The following is a 24,432-nucleotide window of genomic DNA, read 5'->3' as shown; positions in this document are numbered from 1 at the left end:
AATATAAAAGGAGCTTCTAAAGGACGGTAGGAAAATGAAAGCTCAAAGGACGGGAAGCATGTGTACCAAAAAGCAAATTCACCTCTCGAATAAATATCTACGAGGACAGTGCGGCAAGCCTTCAAAAGAAAAACGAAAATTTTGGAAAAGTTACAATTTATTTCTCAACATAGTCTCCACTAAGTTCGATGCACCTGACCCAGCGACGCTCCAACTCTTTAAACCGTCAGAAAAATATGTTTTATCAAGGTCTGCATGGCGGTGACAACCTCCTGAATCATTCCGTTCAAATTTCTGCTCGGCAAGTGAATTTTTAAAGTTTGGAAATAAAAACAAGTCGCGCGGGACCAAATCTGCAAAATACGGTGGATGAGGTAGCAGTTCGTAGCTCCATTCGACCAATTTGGGCGTGGCGAGGTGTGAGCTTGAGCGTTGTGATGGCGGAAGAGAACTTTTTTTTCTCAAATGGGGGACTATTTTTCTAGACTGAGGAATTTGCGGGTGACACGGTACCTATAGGGTTTGTCGATTCTTCACCCCATCTCCCGTACTGCCGATCCGCTGCTGCTGCTGCCCTGATGGTACTCTAGGTCCGTGATGTTTAACGTTAACGCTGCGATTTTTGTCTGTTGATGTCTAAGAGCGTTCACTTCCTCGCGAATAGCTATGTCTCGGTAACTAAGGTAAGCAACTGTCCCCGCCGCTAAGAGACCTGGGATATACCTGTTTTCAATAAACTACTTGATATTAGGGGGACTATACCAAAGGCCCGCCTAACTCGGTTGACCTTATAGGAAGCGGTCAACCGTCGATTAACATCAGCGACTTGCAGTTCGCTTGCAAGTTTCAGCTCGTTGCAATGTTCTTGGACTTCCTCCACCATCTGCCGCTCACATATCCTATGGAACTTTTCCAACTGTTGCGACATTGTGTCGAGATCACGTGTGAGGTTTACTGAGGTTGCAATAGTGTATTTTAAGTCAAATGCCTTTACCTGCACTAATCCCAATTCCAAAACTCTGGTTTCCAAGACCGGGTCCACTGCCCAGGACACCACTGTGGCGGGCATTAGGCATATACACAGCAGAGTAGCCACTTGCGCTAGAGACCACGACTTCCATCCTTTTCCGCTTCGCGTTCGGGAGGGAATGTTAGGTGGAACCTTGTCCGGTTCTAACGCATTATCATCTGCTTCCTGCGCTTGAGAGGGCTCGGCTTCCTCTTCTGGAAGAAGGGGAACGAGCTGATGCACGGCACGATGTATATTGTCCCTACCAGCAGTTTTTAGTTTTACTTGACGGATGGTGCCCTGTAGATCTGGAAAAACTTCTAACACTCGCCCGGTCTTCCAATCTAATGGCCTGTGACCACTTTCTTTGATTAGAACAAGTTCACCTGGCCTCAGTTGCCTACCGGGGGCCTTCCATTTATACCGCTTCTGTAGATACCCCAAATAGTCAGTCTCGAATTTGACCCAGAAATGCTTCTGCAGTTCCTGGATCCGAAGCCATTTTTTGGTTGCTGGGAGACTTTCGTTTAGACCTTCCCCAGCCGGAGGCGACAATAGGCTTCTTTGAATGATGAAATGTGCAAGAGTTAGTACCAGTAGGTCATGACTATTATCAGCCAGCGGATACAATGGTCGGCTGTTTAATATTGCTTCCCATGTGCAGACGGCAGTTTGAAAATTTTCATATGTCAGGTTGGAAATTGAAGGCATCCGCTTTATGTAGCGTTTTAGACTCCCCACTGCTGCCTCAAACAGCCCTCCGTAGTGGCTGGTTCTTGGGGGGTTGTGATGCCATACGATCTGACGCTGAGCCAACCTTTCCTCGCATTCACTGGTCAACTTTCCCAGGCTTCCCTGAGCACTTTGGAAGCTCCTACTAAGTTTGTGCCGTTGTCGGAGCGAATCATTTTCGGCTGGCCTCGCCGGCTTACGAACCTTTGAAATGCAGCCAAAAATGCATTTGTGGTAAGATCCGTACAGAGCTCTAAATGCATCGCTTTAGTAGACATACAGATGAAAACCACTATGTAGACTTTCATAAATTTTGTGGTCCGTAAATTTGATGCTTTTATTTGAAATGGTCCGCACACATCGGTTCCCACATTTTCAAAAACAGCGGATGACCTGACTCGTTCGGGAGGGAGGTCTGCCATTTTCGGGATTATAGTGGCTCCTCGCATTCGAACGCACCTAACGCATCCTCTAATACAGTTCTTCGGATGATAGTCATTGTGAGTCCTGTCCCACAATGTTGGTGAAACTTATGAACATGTTGAATTATGAGGTCAGCTAGGTGACACTTCCCGAGAATTATAGGGTGTTTCTGCTCAAACGGGATGAGCGCCTACTCTAATCTTCCTCCCACTCGGAGAACCCCAGATACCTGATCGACAAAAGGGTTTAGCGTGGACAGCCAATGGTTTTTCTCGATATTTAATCCCTTCTGAATTCTGAAAATTTGCCTCCCAAAGAGTAGTTTTTGTTGATACCTGACGACTGCCCACTCCGTTAGAGGAAGTTTGCCTTTCCCTAGAGTTTCTGTGATTTTCCGGATGACCTCTTGAGCTTCTTTTATACTGGACGCCCCGTGCAGCAGATCATCCATATAGAACGCGTTCTTGATGATCCAGTTGACCTCCTCATCAGGAGCATTGTCGTCCGCCACCTGGTGAGGCGTTCGAATTGCTTGCCAGGGTGCACAGTCTAACCCGTAGGTCACCGTTTTCAAGTAAAACTCTCTTATCGGTTCTTGAGGCTTCGCCCGCCAGAGAAACCTAAGCTTGATCTGATCCTCCGGTCTCAAAAGTATCTGCCGATACATCTTAGTAATGTCACTAGAGTATACATACGCAAACCTGCGTATTCTAGTGACAATGTCGAAAATATGGTTTTGCAACTTTGGACCGGGATGGATCATCTCGTTAAGGCTCACACCATTTGATGTCGAACTGGAAGCATTGAAGACATTCCGCAATTTCGTCGACGTGGCCTCTTGGCGAACCACGCTTAAATACGGGATATAATATACCTCGCCGCTAGTGTCAGATTGATGACGCTTTGGAACTTCAGCCATGTGGTCCAAATTAAAATATTCTTCCATAAACTCATCCGATTTGAGCTTGTGGTCTTTGTTTTTCAACCACCTTTTCTCCTGACCGAGATAGTGCTGCACAGCCTTGTGGTAGGAGTTTCCTAGTTTAATATTATCTCGTCGCCACGGGGTCGGTACCACGTATCGGCCATCGTTCTTTCGGTAATGACCCTTTACGAATAGGTCCTCACAAATTTCGTCATCTATGCAACTAGATTCATTTCTACTTAGGGGCATATCCCAAAAAGCCGTTAAGTCCTGTTCCCATTCCTTGATAGTGACATGTGTTGAGGTGAACTTCGATACCGGAGATTCCGCCGGACCAGACACAATCCATCCCAATTTCGTGTTCTGGAGCAGGAAACTATCTACGGTTTCTACTCCATTCACGAAAAGTTGTGGAAGGATACTAGACCCTAATAAAACTGGAACATGAGATGCATGTTCCGTTACGGGGTCCGCCAACTTCTTCCCTTGAAACAACGCCTTTACTTGCGGCGGTACCTGTGGAAGGGAACCTTTAGTTACCCGTCTGACTACTAACGCTTTAGTGCTGACCTCGGAACCATCGTCCAATTTAAGGGTGAGACACACAACCGCTGACACTTTCCCTGCTGACACACCACCTACCCCTGAAATTTCGATGTTGGTCTTTTTCTTTTTTAACCGAAGTTTCTGTACTAGATCTTCGGTTATATAGCTGCTCTGACTGCCTTGATCGATCAAACACCGAACTGGAACGGCATGTCCTTCTTTTGCCTCTAGCTTAACGACAGCTGTTGGAAGAACGGTTCCGAACCATGACAATGCTGTCGGATTTTTGGCATGATGAACAGCAGAAGACGGATTATCCCCTTTGCACGGATGCATGGCAGTAAGATGTTGCCCTTTGCATATTTCGCATTGGAGATTCTTGCGTTTATTGCACGCTTCCCCCCTGACATATTTGTGGGAGAGACAGTAAATGCAAACATGATAACGGCGGAGCAGTTTCTCCTTGTCAGCACTTTCAATGAATTGAGGACACTGGGCTGTGAAGTGCTTCCCCATACATAAGAAGCATTTAATCCAGTTTCTCTTTTCACCATCCGACTTGGAGAGCAAGGCTATCTCCTTCTGGGTTTTTCTCTTATTCCCAAGATCCTCCGCCTTGGATATCCTACTTAGACCATCCCAACCGGGGGACATGACCACATATCTATTTTCTAGGAATTGGTCGATGTCGTTTATCGTAACGGGCATTTTTGGATCTCGTAACGTTAAGTCGAATTCCCTTCGAGTTGTCATATCCATTTTCCTCGTCAGGACGAACGGAATGAATGGAATACCTTCATCTGCATTGAATCCTGCTTTCCGTAGGTTCTGAACTGCGGAACGCATGGTATCCAATGCTCTTCCCAGCGATCTAGCCTCCCTTTGGTTTATCTGAGGTAAGTCAACTAACGCCTGAATTTCCGTTTCTATTAAGGCCCGTCGATTACTGTATCTTCGGTCAAGAAGAACCCATGCTTGTTGGTAATTCTCTCCGTATATCCCTAAATGGTCGATTACACGTTTTGCATCGCCTCTTAACTTGCTCTGAAGCATCATTAAGCGCTCCGCAAAACCGATTTCAGAACCATCGTATACAGAGTTGAAAAGGCTTTTGAATGGTTCGTATTGACTGATATCCCCACTGAATATTGGAATATCTGGGATTGGTGGGGCGGGTCTAAAACGATATCCTGAGTTCCAAGGGGAAAAATGGCTCGAAGGACCAAAATGGTTTGCCCGGGTCTGGCTGGGATCCAAGAAGGATTCTGAGCGGTTTGGTCCAGGAGTTCGCAAATATTCTGGGCGGGGCTGACTAGGGTCTAATAAATAGTCCGGTCGCAGTTGGATGGGAAAGGGCCCAAGATTAGATGTACCCGGTTCGTCTCTCCACGTTGAATAATTTTGTCTATCCTTATCACAGGCCCCCCATGCCCCTCCGAACGCAACTTCACACCTGCTTGAACTCCTGGGCAGATCCCTAGCTGTCGCTAGGAGGGAGCCTAGGGCCACTAGAGCGGCATTTTTGTTGTCCCTTAAGAAGTGGGACATGAAAACCCTAGTAGGGCTTTTGACGGGACCCTGCCCCTTAAACTACCATATGGGAAAGATTGGGGTAGCGGTTTCCGTTGTGTGCAGCCAATGTGAGGAGGAGGAAGAGACAGCCCTGCACTTTTTATGCAGCTGCCCGGCATCCTCAGATCTCAGACGAAGACACCTTGGCAAGGTTTTCTTCAATGAAGAATCTGCACACTCTTTGCTTCTTGAGAATGTTCTCAGATTCGCTAAAGCCTGCGAAAACCGTAGGCGGGAAGCCATTGAATAGGCAACTTACGGGGATAGTACAATGGGCCTAATAATGGCCTGAGTACTCGGAGCTGCGGCTCCCCCCAGTTAACCAAACTAAACTAACTAAACTACCCATATGAGATCGAGGATTTTTGTCACGTCATCCTCGGTGGTAGCGATTTTCGGAGCACCTGGGCGTGGCTTATTAAAAACTTATGTGTGATTACGTCGAAACTCGTTAAACTATTTTTTCACGGTCGATATAGCTCCTTCTCAGTTTTCTTTGCAATCCGCGGAAACAGGCGGTCAAAACAGATCGTAAATTTTAGTCACGTTATCCTCTTTGGTAGTCGTTTTCAGGGTACCTGGGCGTGGCTTATAAAAAACTGACGTGTGACCATGTTGAAACTCGTTAAATCAATTTTTTACGATCTATAATGCTCTTTCTCTATTTTTCTAAAATCCGTAGATACATACGCGGTCAAAATAAAATTATGAGTCTGATTTGGCTGAAATTTTGACAGTAGCCGTCTTTGAAAATGTACTACCCCTTAGTGAATTTCTTTTGCACTAGTGGCGCCATCTGGATGTGAGGCTAAGTACTTATAGGACCGTACTTGTAAATAATTTTCCCGCGACTGGGAGTGGATATACTGTTGATGGATTTTCGTGCGAACGACCCGTTTTTCTATGCATCAACACAAGGAAGACCTGCGGCAAATCAAACTGATCAGCTACAGGTAGGAGTTCCTTCAAAGAATTAGAATCATTCTCTCATCTAGGGTCAAAAGTCGCAGCCGACAACAACATGAATGAAAAAATCCGCATGCTTCTATTGGCAGCCAAGAGAGCCTACTTCAGTCTGTCGAAAACCCTCCGCTTATAGGATGGAAACTCTCACTGTACAAAACCATGATCCTGTCAAACTTCATGTATCCTTGAGAAACTTGGAACGTAGGTGGGAGAAATTATCAATTATTGATTGCATTTGAGAGGACGATCATCGTCAATTACTCGGTCTCGGATGAGAATTGGACAGCTTATGACAATCTAAAAGCGATTGTAATAAATGAGTGGCCGGACCAAGAGAGGGGGAAAAAAAACTTGGCTAAATTAATCGTGAAGGTTTGGTCGCACATATCGAAGCTCGATCGAAGCGCTCGGACGACACATGTTTGCACCTCCCTGTGCTAGCCTGGGTCGGGAATGGGGAGGGAGGGTCCTTTGAGCGCTTTGATGCGTCACGGGTCATTTTGGCCAATTCCTTTCGGGTTTTGGGGTAGCTTTTTCTACTAGTTCGTCTCCGGTCACTCAGGGTAGTCATTTGACCATCACAAATCCCTCTGGTTTATTACAAATGGCGCCCAACGTGGGGTGATATGCGAAAATTTCTGATTTTTGGAGGAATCTGGGGAAAAACTTTAAACGCTTATATCTCCGTTAATATTGAGAATTTCGCAAAAAGGAGCTTAATTTGTGATCACTACCATTGGTAGAGGGTCTGAGCTTCAAAATGGTATATAGGTTGTGGGGTCTAGGTGCGAGGAAAATTTCTGATGTTTGGAGGAATCTGGGGAAAAACTTTAAACGCTTATATCTCCGTTAATATTGAGAATTTCGCAAAAAGGAGCTTAATTTGTGATCACTAGCATTGGTAGAGGGTCTGAGCTTCAAAATGGTATACAGGTTGTGGGGTCTAGGTGCGAGGAAAATTTCTGATGTTTGGAGGAATCTGGGGAAAAACTTTAAACGCTTATATCCCCGTTAATATTGAGAATTTCGCAAAAAGGAGCTTAATTTGTGATCACTACCATTGGTAGAGGGTCTGAGCTTCAAAATGGTATACAGGTTGTGGGGTCTAGGTGCGAGGAAAATTTCTGATTTTTGGAGGAATCTGGGGAAAAACTTTAAACGCTTATATCTCCGTTAATATTGAAAATTTCGCAAAAAGGAGCTTAATTTGTGATCACTACCATTGGTAGAGGGTCTGAGCTTCAAAATGGTATATAGGTTGTGGGGTCTAGGTGCGAGGAAAATTTCTGATTTTTGGAGGAATCTGGGGAAAAACTTTAAACGCTTATATCCCCGTTAATATTGAGAATTTCGCAAAAAGGAGCTTAATTTGTGATCACTACTATGCGGAGCTGCGGAGTTACATGAAAAATGAGCACATTGCCGCAGGCAGGTCACTTGATTCAAATTGGGGAAGAAACTTTGCCTAGAAAGTTTGCGATATCAATGAGGCAGGACTACGGGGTAGACCATTCTTTCGGTGAAACGTTGGTGAATTCCAGAACACTGACAATTTGTTGGAGGATCTTGGTGTGATTTCGTGGAAAAGAGAAGTTTCAATTGGGGAAGTCCCAAAGGTAATACCGACTTTTGCCTCAAGAGTTATAAAAGTTGGCAGGAGAGTAGGTTCCCAGCAAACTACATGGTTTCAAATCAGCTCTTTTCTGTCCCCAGTAAACATGGCATTTATTATTTTAAGGTATGTCTTGAATTTCCATTATGTAATCACCGTCCTAACTTCTGCAGTTTTCTACATCCCAGTGAGGTTAAGTGATTATTCCAATTTTCCAACGAAAGCCCTTTAACCTGACCCCCAACGCCGCTGCACATGTACAAGTTTGACCTGCCATTACACGTTTTCTCAGCATGGACACTTATATTTTATCGTTTATCTTCCAATTTAATCAAACGAATCACCTAAAATTGACATGAATTTACTACGAAAAATGCCCTGATAAGTGATTTCGAAACACCCCTAAATTTCCTAGGCAATTTAATGAATCAATTATTATCGACATACGCACGTGATATGATGTGCCCCCTTTTGTCTGTCTATCAGTTATGGAACGTTGTACATTGGCTGTACAGCCACTAGTGCTGGAACTGCACGAGGGAGCTTAAAGGACTATTTCCCGGGCTGGTCGTAAAGACTGCCAGTGGGTAGCTATCACTCCTGACAACAGTCTTCGGGCTGAATGGCACAGCGAAGCAGGCGAACAAATTGAATGAAGCGACGAACCCGTGAATTATGTGTGGGAGAGAAAACTATGGAAAACACATGACACCCCCCACTCAACTTTATTGTGTACACTTTCAAGAGGGTAGTATTAGCAGTACATTGATCTGCTTTGTAATCACATAATGTGTTACACCGTTCAGAATTGATCGGCCGGATTATGGGCAAGGTGCCGGTGCGACCTAAGAGCCTGAAGGGTGAAAGTGTGGGGCAGGAATTGGAGACAAGTGTCTGAAGTGCGATAACAATCTCCACGACATTGAGGACATTGTCGACGTTTTCTTCATTACCTTCACTACTCTGGGCTAGAAATTCCAGAGGATGGAAAAAGGACATGAATATTGGCGGAAAATCATATGCTCTTCAAACCAATAGACAACAGATTAGGGTTGTTTGCTCCCATTGGTTTCCCATATGGGTAACCCGTGTAGATACGTCGTCCCATAAAACTCCAAATGGAGAGTATCTAATGGCTCTACAGATGTTTCCATTTCTATCAACATAATAATCCTTGCTGCTGATATCGACGACCAGCTTACTTGAATGCAAACAACAAACCCAAGATCCATCTTCCATTCACGAGAGTCTCTCGTGTAAAATCAATTCCTCATCGACGCGGAACAATTAACGGAAAGAGCATAGACCCCGATTGTATCTGGGAATAATGTCTTGAATGAAGTCCGGATGAGCGAAGTCATCGCCATTTCGCTGCGGCACTACCATCCCGAGCGACCTACAATCGCCAAACAGTGTCATTATCGCACCACCCCGTCTGCTGCCTCTTATCTCACCCCAAGGCCCGGCACCCAATCCAATTCCCATTGTTGTCGTGCAAAATGGGAAGAAAGCCAGGTTGGGGTGTTGAGTCAGTTCCTTTCCTGCTATTGCACAATTCCCTGAGTAGAGATAGAGTTGTGAGCGGAAGGACTGGAAGAAGGGGAAGGAATGCCTTGGTAGAGGCACACACACAGAACCTCGGTCGCATGAGACAGGGGGTGAGAGCTGACATCTTACCGCCACCGAACACAACGGTGTAGTATTGCAGGAAAGTTTTCGATGGTATTACTCCTGGCTGGCTGCAGACTATCAGATAGGATAGGTGGAGGGATTTTAATTAAGGACACACAATGCGGCATTTAAGTGTTTAAATGAGGGTATTATATCCAGGCCGTAAATTATATTTTAATGAGATATCGTTTGATTTATGTTTTAATATCAGCGCGGTACGTTCGGCGTGTTCCGGTGCCTTTTGCAGAGAGCCGAGGATCTGCCATGATGGAGTATGCCTGAAGCATTGCTTCTCGGGGCTAGCAACAAGGACTCCTACTTCCGGTGATTGCTGCAAGCAGTGAGAAGTCAAACAAGTCAGTTCCAAGTTCTTAGACGTCCAGGCAACCATCACACTCCAATAAAAAAAAAGTCCACAAACTTTCCATGCCAAATGCTCCATTATTACGACAGAAGTGGTCCTATTACGACTTTTTTGCTTTTACTTAGATAATCTGCTCGAATTGCTTTCAATACTGTTCACTTCTGTGAAACTGTATCGTCCCGAAAGTGCCGTGGAATGAGACTAATGGCGAATGGATGTTGTCTTATTGAAATTTCACAAATTCGCGCATATTGAGATGAAACATTTGGGTACATGTGTAAAAGGATTTTCAGATTTCTCTAATCGCACCGATGTGGTCTGGTGATAGGTGGGTGGGGTTGATAGCAAGAAACGCGTCACAGATTTCCTTTTTGACATTTCAATCCCATTATGTCCTTCTATCGGGCTAACATCTGAACAACATTAACCATCCCATTCATGTATGTTCCCCAAATAACTGAATTTCTCGGTTTTATTCACTGAAGTGCGGGCAGCTCCTGAAATAGATTGGGCGATTCGTGACCGAGAATAGTTGGATTTTCGTTAGCTTCTGAATATGGCATGTTGTTTTCTAGCCTTGTTGCGTTATTTTAAACTGGAATTCTATGGAATCCTCCTCCCCATTTGCGTTTTTTCGTAGCCTAATTCCTCTTAAGTCGGGGCTGAAAAAAGAGCCCCCCGGAATCAGTCCTGTATCTTCGCATGATTCCGTGGTTCTTTGGATCATCGGAATGGGACCATTCAGTGGTCAGTCGGTGGACTATGAGTACTATTAATAGTTCTGCTTCCAGTTCAGATACTATCTAGCATCACGATTTGTTTATGTCACACATATTCAACGTACATGGATGCCCACATGCGAGGGAAACCGCCAGAAGTGCTACAGATCTCAACAGCTGCAAGCGTTTCGAGCGTCTACCGCCCAACTATCTGACTATTCCCACCCGAATAAATAAATCAAAATAGATCTGAATTTGTAGATTGCCGTAGTGACTATAAAAACCACTAATACTACAATCATCCCAGGGTAGTCCGGCTCCCCCATTACGGGACGTCATCAACGCGACACTTCAGACACTGTATAACCACTAATTGCATAGTGTCCAATTATTGTGACCGTAAGAATTTAATTGCACAGTTAACTGGTTGCTTATGGAAACTATTCTGTTCTGTGTTGACAAATATTCGCCGAACTGCCACACTCCCGCTTCAAGCAGCTTTTTAAACATGGCGTCATGGCGTCTCTTCACCGCATCGGTCCGCCATATTGGAACTCGATTCAATTAGCGGCAATTCTTACCTGTCACTAATTAAAAGTTGTCGCGGACCCCTTGCAGACTTATGCGCGGTCCTGGAGGCACACATAGGTGGCAATCAACACGCTAATAATGTCATAAAAACGATGAATGCCTGGGCGCTCATTGAATAGGCAACAACTGTTACTATTTGCATGCAGTAATCCATTACGTTGGATTTACTGGGGGCCTGGACGATGGGTAGGAGGAGGAGAGCGCAAAAGGAGATTGAGCTACCACTGTCTGCCCAAGGCTTGACCGCCTTACCTCAATCGACCCGAGCCCATGACGGTTTCCGGCTGGATAAGGCCCGGGGACCGACTTCAATTTGTGCTTTCATTTCAGACTGGAAAGCCGACGAAAGAACAAACCGCATCCAATTAAAAATAATGAACTTAATTAAAAGAGCGATATTATGGCCTGTCGTTTTTAATTAATTAATAAATCTCGTCCGTTTGTCACTAGTGAGCCGATGTGATGTCGCCAATCTGCCGTCAACTTGTTCTACTGCACACATTGGTCGGGGGTCGTGTATGCTGGAAATCGTGGTGGGTATATTCGCGGAAAATAGTGGATTCTCTGTTGATTTTAATAGAGTAAAAGCGATACAAATTCAAAATATGGCTTATTCTATAGAAGATACTAGTTGACCTTGGGCTACTGAGCATTAAATCTTTAAACTATTCGAATTTCCTGGAAGAAAGTTTGGTCCTCCAAGGGGGTGAAGAGTTTATGGAAGGAGAAGCGGGAAGCTCACCCATTCAACCCCGATAAACACTCATGGTGGTCGCGTCCTTTAGAAGTTCTGGCTCCTCAAAGTGGGGTTTTTTTTAATATCATCATGGTAAAGTTTGAATCTTCAACCCTGTGCTGTTAGGAAAAGGGGATGAGACGGAAAGAAGAAGGTCCTCCCTTTCTAGTCCCGTCCAATAATTGTGATGATCACCCCCCTCAAAAAGCCAAGGCACCTCAAAGTGGGCCTATTTTTATGTCAAAACAGTAGGGTTTAATTTTGAACCCCAACCACACAGGCTGAACGAAGGGTATGGATAGAAAAACAGGAGTCGGTCTCCCTCTATAGCCCCCCTTGTACAACGCCCTACTTATAAGCTTATAAATGATATTAAAACAGTCCCATTTTTGAGCGCCATAACTTTTTAAGGAGTAGCAGCCATTATGGTTGTTTAGCCGGGCAGAAAGACAGGATCTTGTTTTCCATCTACATACCCTCTTTATCATCTCCCCTTCCGGACCTGGGCTCGCAAATCCAACTTTACCCTGGGGATATACAAAAACTCATCATTTAAAGCGCCGTAACTTTTTAAGTGAAGTGCTCGCCAGGATTTTTCAACCAGATTTGAAAGAGAGGACCTCCCGGCTCTCTCTTCAAACCCCTTCATGGTACCCATGCAGGAATTGGGCTCAAAACTAAATCCTAAAGTTTTGACATGAAAATAACCATACTTAGAGTGGCCTTGTAAAAGGGGGCGACCGCAGCAATTCTTCAACGAGATTAGAAACGGGGGGACCTTTCTCTTTCCAGTGCATATTCACGGATTGAAAGCCTTCATCTTTATATTAGTCCAAAAACTACGCTGGTCACGTGGATTTTCGATTTTTGAAAGAAAAAACACACATAGGACGGCGAACACTTGAGCAGCCCCGGAACATAGAAGAATCTAGTTGTCAAGACCAGTCAAGGGTTGCTCCATTTTTAGACTTAAAAATACAGTCGGGCGACAGTGACTGATGGAAGACCTACGTCAGAAATTTGTCAGTAGCAGTCCAGTCAAGCCGTTGGCGCTTGAGAAGGGCGATCAGAACCGAGCTTGCAAGGGACTGAAATTAATGATTCTTGTCAAGAAATTTTACGAGAGGTTATCAGGTATTATGAGAACCGTGACAACCATCACGAATGCTTCAGGATAATTGCTGGTGTTCCTGGCTTGGTTATTTGTGGTTATGTAATTTCTGGGAGTTTCATGATGGCTCTGGTTATATTGCAGGCGGAGAAGTGTAACTGACCAACCTCGTGTCAGGCCGACGGATGTGCCGCTGGTAGTTCAGTGCATCAGGGTAGAGGTTTACACTTCCGGCAATGCAGCCGGTGGTTCCAATTGCATTCCCTGGTCCGTGATGATTACGGATGGTACACCAAAGCGCGGTGAGGCAATGCTCGTATCCGTGCGAATCTCGCAAAGGGTCAATTATCTCGAGGTGGATGGTATGGTTGGTCGACCGAGGGAATACGCCTACTTCCTTTTTACGTGCATGTCGATCTTACAGAAATATTTTCCGGTAACTAGTCTGTTCGTCGTCCTGATACCTGGGTATGCACGATCGTGTACTGCGTGGAATATTTCCTTGCGAAAATAGGCCGGCAAAATGGTCTGGGTTCCTTGTCCGAGCTCTCCTAGAGTAGATAGGTGTTTGAGCCGAAGATAGGAAACTTCTTCAAGTTAAATTTGTCTTCAGGCTCTAAAGCTCTGCGTTGTCTTTCTGCGACTTTGCGATTGCCGTATAATCGACCGCCCCGGGGACTGTGACCTCCGAGATTCATGGCAAAGCGACCGCAACGACGTTGTCTTTTCCAGACACGTGTTGGATGTCAAAAGTAAACTGGCTGATGAAGCTCAGTTGCCGAAGTTGACGAGGAGACGCTTTATCGGGCTTTTATTTAAGTGCAAAAATTAGGGGCTTGTGGTCCGTGAATACAGAAAACGGCCTGCCTTCAGGGAAGACACGAAAGTATTTAATAGAGAGGTACGCAACGAGTAGCTCACAATCAAAGGCACCCCAATTACATTGAGCTGGGTTTTGTTGTTTCGAAAAGAAGCCCAACGGTTGCCAGATTTGCCAGTAGTGTAGCATCGACAAACTATTGTTTGACAGTTTCAAACGCCTGGTCGTGTTCAGTAGACCACGCAATCTCGCGGGAGTCCTTTGTGTGGTGTCCAGACAAGTCTTGGTTGTGTTGAATTCCGCCAGGGTTGATCATGTAACCAAGGAATTTCACCTGCTTCAATAGGAAATTTTTCCTGGCGACTACGGAGCCTATCAAGGTTTTATTCTGCAGGTCCACCAACATCCCGTAGAGACACAGGAAGTCTGCGCCTAAACTGCGGGTGCTAATGCCAGCTAAAGTAAATCGCCACGAAAATAATCGGCGCAATCCGAGACTTACATCCACACTTTCCAGACAAGATCCATCCTAGCTTCATTTCCTGAGCTAACGACGGTCTGCCCTTCCTCAAACCTCGTCCAAAAATCTCTTCGAAGACTTCTGATCCTAAGAATAAATCAATTCCTGATTTAACATTCAAGTTGGCACATCTGCAAGCCAGAAGTCGGTTTCGATTTATGGATAATCGACCCTTCGTTTGGAAGTAAAGTCGTTAATGAGTCCATTACGCAGGCCTCCACGAGAAGGTTGAAATTGGATTGGAAGTTCGGGGATACGATCTTCCTGTTTCGCAGATCAACATCTTTCCTCAGAGGTAAACTTCTTGAAAACATCGCAGGCAAATAGTGAATGTTTCTGTTTGCAGTAAGAGCAGGTTTTGTTGGTAGGCTTGACAAAGCAAAAAACAATTTGCACTTAGGCTGAGAGGTTGGAGGCTGTGTTTGGATGGCTAGCAGTAGTTGGTGGCTGCGCACAGTCTGTCCACCATCGGGAAATTCCTTGCATTCTCTATGAATTCTTCGAATAGGAAGATCCCACATGAACTCTTCGAATATGCGTACCTTAGGTTACCTACTCTGGCGAGACAATTGCGGATTGTAGTGTACATTGACATCACGTCATTCCTGGACCTGTAACCCAGCGTTTTAATGTCGAAGATTGCATCCAGATATTCCACTGCTGCTTGTCGTGTGCTGGCAAACCGTTCTTTCCGGCAAGGATGGTTAGGGTCCACTGCCAACAGGTTGTTATGAAACTCTCGCTTCGCGTGGTTCGTGCTGGGCGGTAAAGTTGACGGCTTACATTTAGCAGGAATTGTTTCGGAAGATTCCACCTATTAGTGGTTTGGTAGCTCTACTAGTAGTACTAGGGACACAGGTTCACCACACCGATTTGTTTCCTTGAAGAACCGTGATACTGAGCCGTAACCGTTGGGACTACTCCGTCGTCTCCTGGATGGATCGCACTAATACGCGCCAATGGCCACATCATCGTGGGTGTCTCCTTTTCTTGAATCAATACCAACTGATTGGGTCTGACACTTGGGTTCATTTTGTCCCATTTGCTCTGGACCTGGAAGTGGTGCAAATACTTTTGAGACCATCTTCTCCAAAATGTTTGGTGGATGGCCTTAAGCTGCTGCGATCTCTTATAAAGGTCCCGTTGAGTGCGATCTGCCTACGAGATCACATTAATTGGTCGTTGAACTAGGAGTCAAAGTCTCAACATTATCTGGATTGCTAGAGAGTGGAACGAGCAGCCTAGAATTAAGGCATCCCTCAAACTGGCGGAGAATCGTAGTAAACTCTTGGAAAGTCGGAACAATCTTCGTCACGTCAGATGCGCGCTTCAAATGGCGTTTTGCAGATTCCACGGTTGCTTCCCAAAGGTCACCAAATTTTACTGTGGCGACTGGTATAAATTTCCAAGTAACGCTTGGTTGCGTTACAGCTGTGATCTTCTCTGATGCCGCCATTATTGCATCCTGCATCTTCCGGTGGATCTAGTTTTTTTGGTCCGACAAAGTTAGTTCCATGATCACTGTAGATATCGAAGTAGAGGCATTGTCTCGGAATGAACCGCCTAAATGCAGTAAGATATGCCTCGGTTCAAGGATCGCTCACCAAGTCAAGATGTACAGCCTTCGTAGCCACACATATGAAGACATAAACATCCTCCTTCAAAGTATTTGAAACTCGGCCTTTCGACATTCGCGTTCTAAAAGGGCCTGCATAATCCACTGAGCAGTGCAGGAGGAGGAGTCTTGGAAAGATCCGGACGGCAGGCAGGTCAGCCATAAACTGCTGACTCTCCTGATTGGAATATTTCACAAAGGTAAGGTATCTGAAGCTCGTTGCTAATCATAATTTGATCGTTGGGGATCCAATACCGGATCCGCTTATAGTTTTGTACTGTGGAAACGCAATTACGATGAGCTCCTCGTATGATTAGGAAGGTGACGGCTTGACGGACGAAATGTAGACCCCTAATAGGCGACCGCTCCAGTCTCAGCTAGCGAATTTGACGACCCACCTTCCGGGAATTGCATTGGGCTGATCACATCGAACGAATGCACGAGGAAAGGATCTTGAGACGTGTGCTGAAGGGCAGAGTCGATTGTAGCCGACCAAAGGGAAGCCAAAGAAACGTTAGGAGGACTCAATAGGCACAGATTGCAGATCAGTTCTAAGAGTTTTTAACTAGATTACGCGGTGTTTGGATCGAGATAATTGAAGGCGATGCATCCGGGAGATCAAGGCTCAATTTGAGCTGTACCACCGTCGAAACGTCAAACCGTGACAGGGGGGCCAAAATAAGACAAGGAAAACAGTAGGTAGCTCTAGGAGAAACGCCGAAATATGAAACAAAGTCAGCAAAGTATAGACTTTAAATTTATGGGATATAATCCGACCGTGCCTAAGATGGAGCGTTGGTGTAGTTTAGGACCCAGAGAGCTTTCAGGAATATCAGTTGGTGGACCTCAACGAAAACCGGGATGTCTGGAGTTCCTCGTTGAGGCAGGCCTAGAACGGATATTGGTTGTTTCACCGTTGGTTTGTGCCACTAGAGTGGCATTTTTGGTGTCACTTAAGAAGTGGGACATGAAAACCCTAGTAAAGCTTTTGACGGGACACTGCCCCTTAAACTACCATACGGAAAAGATTGGGGTAGTGGTTTCGGTTGTGTGCAGCCAATGTGAGGAGGAGGAGGAGACGGCCCTGCACTTTTCATGCAGCTGCCCGGCATCCTCAGATCTCAGACGAAGACGCCTTGGCAAGGTTTTCTTCAATGAAGAATCTGCACACTCTCTGCCTCTGGAGAATGTTCTAAGATTCGCTAAAGCCTGCGAACACCGTAGGCGGGAAGCCATTGAATAGGCAACTTACAGGGATAGTACAATGGGCCTAACAATGGCCTGAGTGCTCGGAGCTGCGGCTCCCCCCAGTTAACTTCGCCGTTGGTGATGACGATAATTCGATCGCAGAATTCGACATTATTAATGAACTAGGACTGATTACTAAGCAATTTTGTGGAATACTTACTTATGCAGGAGGTGGGAGTCAATCTGGAAAACAGAAATGAAATTCATTAAAAAATTGCTCATTTAAATGGAGGAGGGGACGTATGAAGGTAAATCTCATTCATGAAATCAAATTTCCAATATTTCCAGGCATCTACTCGCACGTGAACAAAAGACCCACCCACAACGCCTGAAAAAAGCTCATCATAACACTTCATACAGATATTTCACAATATCCTGGAAATCCTCAATCCATCGATATTAAATATCAAATCAAATATCGAATAAATAAAAATCCTGATGACGTTTAATCTTTCTCATTCAATTAGACGTGGCTACGTATGAGCGATGCCATTCATCTTTTCTTTCCACCCTAAACGAAACACTCGTTCATCATACGCGACTGCAGGGATACGCATAAGGATACGTGAATACGCAACTTTCCACCAGAACAGCATTTTCCATTCGTGAAATCAGCGATATGAGACCGAGGGGAGTTGACGAAGCGGGAAGGGTGGGGTATCACCGTGGATAATTCGCATATATTGAATCATTTGTGAATGCAAAGTTTGTCTGGATCAATCTGCTCCTGCAGGAGTCGCTTGAACGTTGCTTGCTTCTGGTCTTTTTTCGTGGAGTCTGTGGATGGAGAATATGAAAAAGGAGGAAAATAAGGCACCAACCATCCATTCCCTTAGAGGGGTGAAGCACCGGAGTCAAAAACGCAGTCCTCGCGAGGTAGTGTCAAACCCTACATGACAGTTCGCTGATCACATGAGGTCAGTGCTTCCTTTGATCCAATCATAACCATTTCAAGATTTTTTGAGTCCTTTTTCGTCACAAACTACTTCGATATGAGCATGCACGTGACACTTATATACGTGCATATACCATAAATGACATACGAGCTGTTTACGGGGAACCCCCCTCCGCACGGTTGACTCATCCACAGCTTTTCCCATGATTTCGTCAGTTAATTTAATGGGAAATTGATGATAATTGCAAAATTCATTTTGATTAAATGAAACGGGATCGGAACGATAAGGATGTTGTCATCGTAGTCATGATACGACCGAGCGTCGAAGGATATATGAGGAGCCTTTGGGGACGGCATGTAGACAAGTCACTGGTATGCAAAAGTACGACTCGATTTCAGCCATATTGGAGCGTGCTTTTGTGTAATTTGAATCGGACTCTCAGAAATGAATGTAATTGATTGTGTGATGCTGGACCTGAAGGGAGAGAGCGGTCCTGACGACGACCAGGCACGATATAATGCAATTGGCCCGGGTTCAAATATGACTAATGGCATACGACGGACTAAGGAAAATAGCATCCCTTAATTGCATACATTGCTGACATTATTGAATGGATCTGACGATTGTTGGGGAAAATTTCATTTCTGAGTTTGAAACGGTTTGTTTGGTATTTGATGGTTGGGCTCTGAATTGGGGATTGATTGGCTTCCATTAAGTATTCAATTCAAGAGTTCAAACTATGAGCCTAGGAAGCCAGGCAGCTGATTGTGAACCGTACTCAGATTTCGAACGAATTTTAATTAAGTGCTAAAGTCAGAATCGAGAGCTCCTCGATATGGAGTACCTGAGAAATTCCAGGAAAACCTACCCCAGAGCTCTGCGCTCAACTCTGTGAGTTCTCAACAATTTTCTGATACGCATTTCGCAAGCATTAGGCAGTTTGTGAACAGTCAGCGCAGGGAGAGATAGAATAATCATTTTAACAAGGACTAGTTGCCGATTTCTTTGAACTATCCAAATTGGAATAGAGACACTTCCATTAAGCCTCCCCAGAGTCGTTGGCCTCGATTTTCTGTTGAATCACTTTGTTCAATTTCACTACGGAGACGTGCGTGTGTGTGATAGAAAAAGTACACTCGGAATCAAGGTATTCCGAGTACAATAATGAGAAAACTCATGACCTCTATATAAGATTGATTGCGTTCATTCGTGAATTAGATTCGGATGAATGCGTCCCCGCGCTCGCAATCAAATTAACACACAATGCCTTTACCATGTAACTCGGGCCACAATACACATTCCTTAAGTACTTAGCGACAGATGAGACATTTTCTTATGCCATGTGATTACCCCCTGCGAAGGGGATTAGTGATGATTATTACCAACGCAGGCTTCGCCTAGAGAACGAGGAGGAATGGTCTCATTCATCTCAAGACATGTCTTAATGCAAAATGTTGTGGTGGCGTCAGAGGTTCCAAGTTGGTTTTGGAAGTTGTCTTATGTGACTGAGAAAGGGAAAATACTTTCAAAGAGCATTTTCCTTGAACTCCTTTCAAAATTTTCGTCCCTTGCTAGGTAAATGAGTGTGGGGTCGAAAATCTCCCAAAACCGAAGTCCAACTGAACTACCTCAGACTATGTTTTAGTCATCGATGGTTCGCCACCATTCAACTTACTATCATAGCAAAGGTTCAGCACTACTGCATGGGTAAGGAAAACATGAATTTAACGTAAGTCTTCAACGACCAAGCTACAGAGGGAAATTGAAAAGCTGACAGCAAAACGTGGTCTGAGCAGGAGGTAGAGAAGCACAAGGGGACGAGAGCAAGTGACCTTCCATAAGAAGTGAATTGGCCATGGCCATGGCAGCCTGCAATTGAAGGGGTCCATCCAGTTGGCAGGGGACAGAAAAAAAAGCGACCCGAATGCCTTAATTTAATTAAATTCCACTACATCTGAGAATCGGGCCAGGGGTAGAGCCCAGTTCACACGTTAGAGGATATTCATTTTCTCACATTTACTATGGTTCGCTCCTGTATGTAGTGTGAGAGGGTAATGTATCTGGATCTGGAAAACTGTTGAAGTTAACTTCACATACCTTGTGTCCTGTATATGTGAACAGTTTTCGAAAATATTGATAAGATTCAGTCCTGCCTTCTTGAAGTTCTTTTCAGACGAATGGGAACGAAAATATATTTCAAATTTAATCAAACAGCCACGCACTCCTTGGTGGTCAATGACAATCCTTCCTTTTAATGATACATGAAAGAGAGTCCTCGTACATTTCGCATTACTAATTAAAACTGAGACGGTATGCAAAGGTCCTTAAAATCTAAAACCAGATGCTCGGTGCTTCACGTATGAAAGGATTTCTGCATTTCTTGTGAAAGGATATTGGAGTGCATAGTTGGTCCATAGCTGGTAACATATAGTGATTTAGTCAGACTATTCACTTTGGCGAGATATTGATATTGAAGGTAAATAGAGCAGATATCGGTAGAAGGATATTTTAAGGCCTAGATTTTTCGACTGTGTAGTTTCTAAGTAAGGTCCCTTGAAGGAAATGATCCTAGCCCCCACACTCTACCCTTTACAACTGACATCAAAACCAATACCGACTTCGGAAAGTACTAATCGAGACCTTTCATTTGATATCCCACATGACTATACTGGGTGAAAAAAAAAATGTACACCCTCCTTCTACATGTATGGCGACTCCCCCCTTAAACTCAACGTAGGACCATGTTACCCATTGCGTTCACAGTTCCGAACTTTTCATCAAATTTTGTGCAAAAAGGTATAACCGTTTCGTTTCGTGCATGTGATGGACAAATCTTTGGAGAATAGACGCAACCCCAGGTGACCGAAGCTTTGGCGAATCAACAGGCCCCAAAAAGGAAAAAAGGGGTCTTGACCAGTCCAACAAAGGGAACTAAAAGTTCAGAAGGGCCCACAGTACCAAAAGTAGGAAAGTCGGCTAGCGAACCGAAACTGAAAGAAAATAGGAACGATGGTTGGACTAAGGTCGTGAATAAAAAAAAGAAATAAGAAACCAAAGGTGCGAATTCGCCCGGAGGCAATTGTAATCTCCAGCAGAGGACATCTAACATATGTGGAGATACTGAAGAAGGTGAAATCTGACCCCGACCTAAAAGACCTAGGCGGAAATGTTAGCAAAATCCGGAGGACCCAGAAAGGTGATCTCATGTTTGAGCTGAAAAAATCCAGCGTGGGTAAAACTGACGACTTTCGTAACCAAGTTTTAAACTCACTTGGGGAGAATGTCGCGGTTCGTTCCCAAAAACATGAGATCTATATTCAGCGCAAGGATCTCGATGAGGTAACATCCAGAGAAGAGATCTGCACTGCCTTGAAGGAACAATTCAAGTTGGAGGATTTCAGGGAAGAATCCATCGTGAGCCTAAGAAAGGCTTATGGCGGTACTCAAACGGCTACAATGCGACTGCCAGTGGAGTCAGCGCAGAAGTTGTTGGCCGTGGGGAAGGTTCGGATTGGATGGGTTGTTTGCCGACTAAGGGAACAGATCTCCTTAAAAAGGTGCTTCAAATGCCTAATGTTTGGACACTTCGCGAAGGCATGCACTAGCGGCATCGATCGGTCCGATCGATGTCGAAGATGTGGGGAAAAAGGACATATTGCCAAGGAGTGCAATAGAGACCCCAAATGCATTTTGTGCGAAGAAAAGGAGGGAAGTGGTAACCGGCATATTGCCGGAAGTGGGAAATGCCCAGAATTTAGGAAGGCGTTAACTGCAGTGCAAAAATGAGGTTAATACAAATAAACCTTAATCATTGCAGGGTCGCACAAGATTTGCTTGCGCAGACCACTTACGAATCCGCAATGGAGATTGCTATCATTAGTGAACCGTACAGAAATCTTGACGGTGCTGTATGGGTCACAGATTCGACTGGTGGAGCGGCGATATGGGCGTACGGTCGTCAAGCCATACAATATAGCATGGGTCAGGCGGCTAGAGGCTTTGTGTGGGCAAAAATAAGCGGTATATTCATATATAGCTGTTACGCCCCACCGAGCCTAACACTGTCCGAGTTTGAAGAGCTGTTAGACGATCTTGTTCACGATGCAAAGGGACGGAGTCCAAAGGTGATAGCCGGTGACTTTAATGCGTGGGCTATCGAGTGGGGCAGCAAAGAGACTAACGCAAGGGGGCGGTGCTTATTAGAAGCATTCGCCCAGTTGGATGTGGTTCTGGCCAACGGAAAGGGGGAACTGGGTCAATTGTAGATCTGACTTTTATCAGCCCTGCGTTAGCACGTGACATGGCCTGGCAAGTTAGCGAGGACTTTACGTACAGCGACCACCAGGCTATCACCTTTGAACTAGTGACGGAACCACAAGGCTGGAGACCCGCACCCTGGAAGCCAAAATCCAGAAGGACACCAGGATGGTCTGCCAAAGCGATGGATGAGCAGTCATTCATGGAGGTGTGGCTAGACTTGCCTAGCAAAGCAGGCACCTCCACGGATAGAACTCTCCATGTCACACAAAGTATCTCTAAAGCATGTGACGCGTCGATGCCTAGGAGATGCTCATTCCCCAGTAGAAGACCCAATTATTGGTGGAATAGTGAACTTGCCAATCTTCGATCGATTTGCCACAGAGCCAGACGAACGGCTCAGATGGCAATAGGTAGGATCGATCAGGGGCAAAAGGAGCATGCCTATAGGCAAGCTCGCAAGAACCTCAAGCTCGCCATCCAACGGAGTAAGAGGGAATGTTTTAAGGGGCTCTGTTAGGAAGCGGACATAAATCCGTGGGGTAGCGCCTATAAAATTGTGACAGGACGATTCAGAGGCCGATCGTCTCCGCAGATCACGTGCCCTATGCTCTTGTTGAAAACAATCCAGGGGTTATTTCCCCAGCAAGAGGGGGGTGCTGACACCTTCCAGCGCCCCTTAATGTGACGCCGATTCCACCAGTCACCAGGGGCGAGATCTGCAGTCGAATAGGCGACAGTAAAGCCCCGGGTCTTGACGGCATACCGAATAAGGCTCTCAAACTTGCCGTCAAAAGTAGACCGGATATGTTTGCGGAGCTGTTTGAAACGTGCATGTCGGAGGGTATTTTTCCTGCACCATGGAAGCGGCAGAAGCTGGTACTGTTGCCTAAGGCTGGCAAACCTCCAGGTGAACCGTACTCCTATAGACCCATATGTCTTCTAGACACTATGGGGAAAATGTTGGAGCGGGCCATTTATAATAGATTACTTCCAGTCGTCGAGAGCCAAGGGGGCCTTTCAGATAGGCAGTATGGGTTCCGGAAAGCCAGATCAACCATCGATGCCATCAAAATGGTTACTGGCTTGGCCGAAAATGCAATTCACGGAAGGGGTTGTACCAGCAAATGTTGCGTGCTGGTGACCCTAGATGTGAGGAATGCATTTAACTCGGCCAATTGGAACCTTATACGAAAGTCTCTAGAGACGATTGGTGTTCCCACCTACCTCGCCGCTATTATCGATAGCTACTTGAAAGAGCGGACACTCTGGTATGATACCGATGACGGATCCAAAGAGTACGTTGTCTCCGCGGGTGTCCCCCAGGGTTCTGTACTGGGCCCACTACTGTGGAACATCATGTATAATGATGTGCTCAACCTTCCGGTTCCGGAGGAGGTTACGGTGGTGGGTTACGCCGATGATATAGCACTGGCTGCAAAGCTGAGTTGTACTCAAGCGAAGCAATCAGTGTTATTAAGGCTTGGTTAGAGAGTGCTGGACTGGCACTCGCGGAGGAAAAGACGGAAGCGGTCCTCATCACTGAGCGCCGCAAAAGAAATTACGCCTGCATTAGAATCGGGAATCGTATCATCACTTCCAAGCCGGCCATCAAATACTTGGGGGTGATGATAGACGGAGGACTTAATTTTAAGCAGCACATAGAGCATACTTGTAAACGAGCATCCACCACGAGTATTTCTCTGGCAAGGATGATGCCGAACGTAGGAGGCCCGCGGCATACTTGCAGGCTGCTCATAGCCAGGGTGGTGAGCTCTATCATGCTGTATGCAGGCCCAGTTTGGGGAAAAGCACTGCAGGTTTTAGGCAATACACATAAACTGAGTGCGGTCTACAGAAGAACATCCCTAAGGGTGTGTTCTGCCTTCAGGACCGTCTCAGACGATGCAGCGTTCGTCATCTCGGGAATGATGCCGATTGACATCCTGGCAACCGAAATGATGAACATTTATAACACCAGGTCCATCTCTCCCTTATCTCAGGTGAAAAAAGCCGAAAGGGAGAGATCCATAAGCAGGTGGCAACAGCGATGGGACCAGTCAGAAAAGGGTCGTTGGACTTACAGGTTGATCCCTTCC

At 45.4% G+C, this 24,432-nt stretch overlaps 1 protein-coding gene across 2 annotated transcripts in view; it reads right to left on the bottom strand.

The window, feature by feature from the left end:
• The window catches only part of LOC119657302 (LIM/homeobox protein ttx-3), a 340,552-nt gene that overhangs the window by 103,864 nt on the left and 212,256 nt on the right, over positions 1-24,432 (bottom strand). For both annotated transcript variants that reach the window (XM_038064153.1, XM_038064163.1), the window contains exon 2: positions 17,341-17,363. The gene's annotated coding sequence lies outside the window, so the exon portion shown is untranslated. The remainder of the gene's footprint in view (positions 1-17,340; positions 17,364-24,432) is intronic.

The sequence above is a fragment of the Hermetia illucens genome, chromosome 1, assembly GCF_905115235.1.
Source record: "Hermetia illucens chromosome 1, iHerIll2.2.curated.20191125, whole genome shotgun sequence".
Lineage (NCBI taxonomy): Eukaryota > Metazoa > Arthropoda > Insecta > Diptera > Stratiomyidae > Hermetia > Hermetia illucens.
The sequence above is the reverse complement of the archived record's forward strand: the minus strand, read 5'-3'. Positions and strand labels throughout refer to the sequence as shown.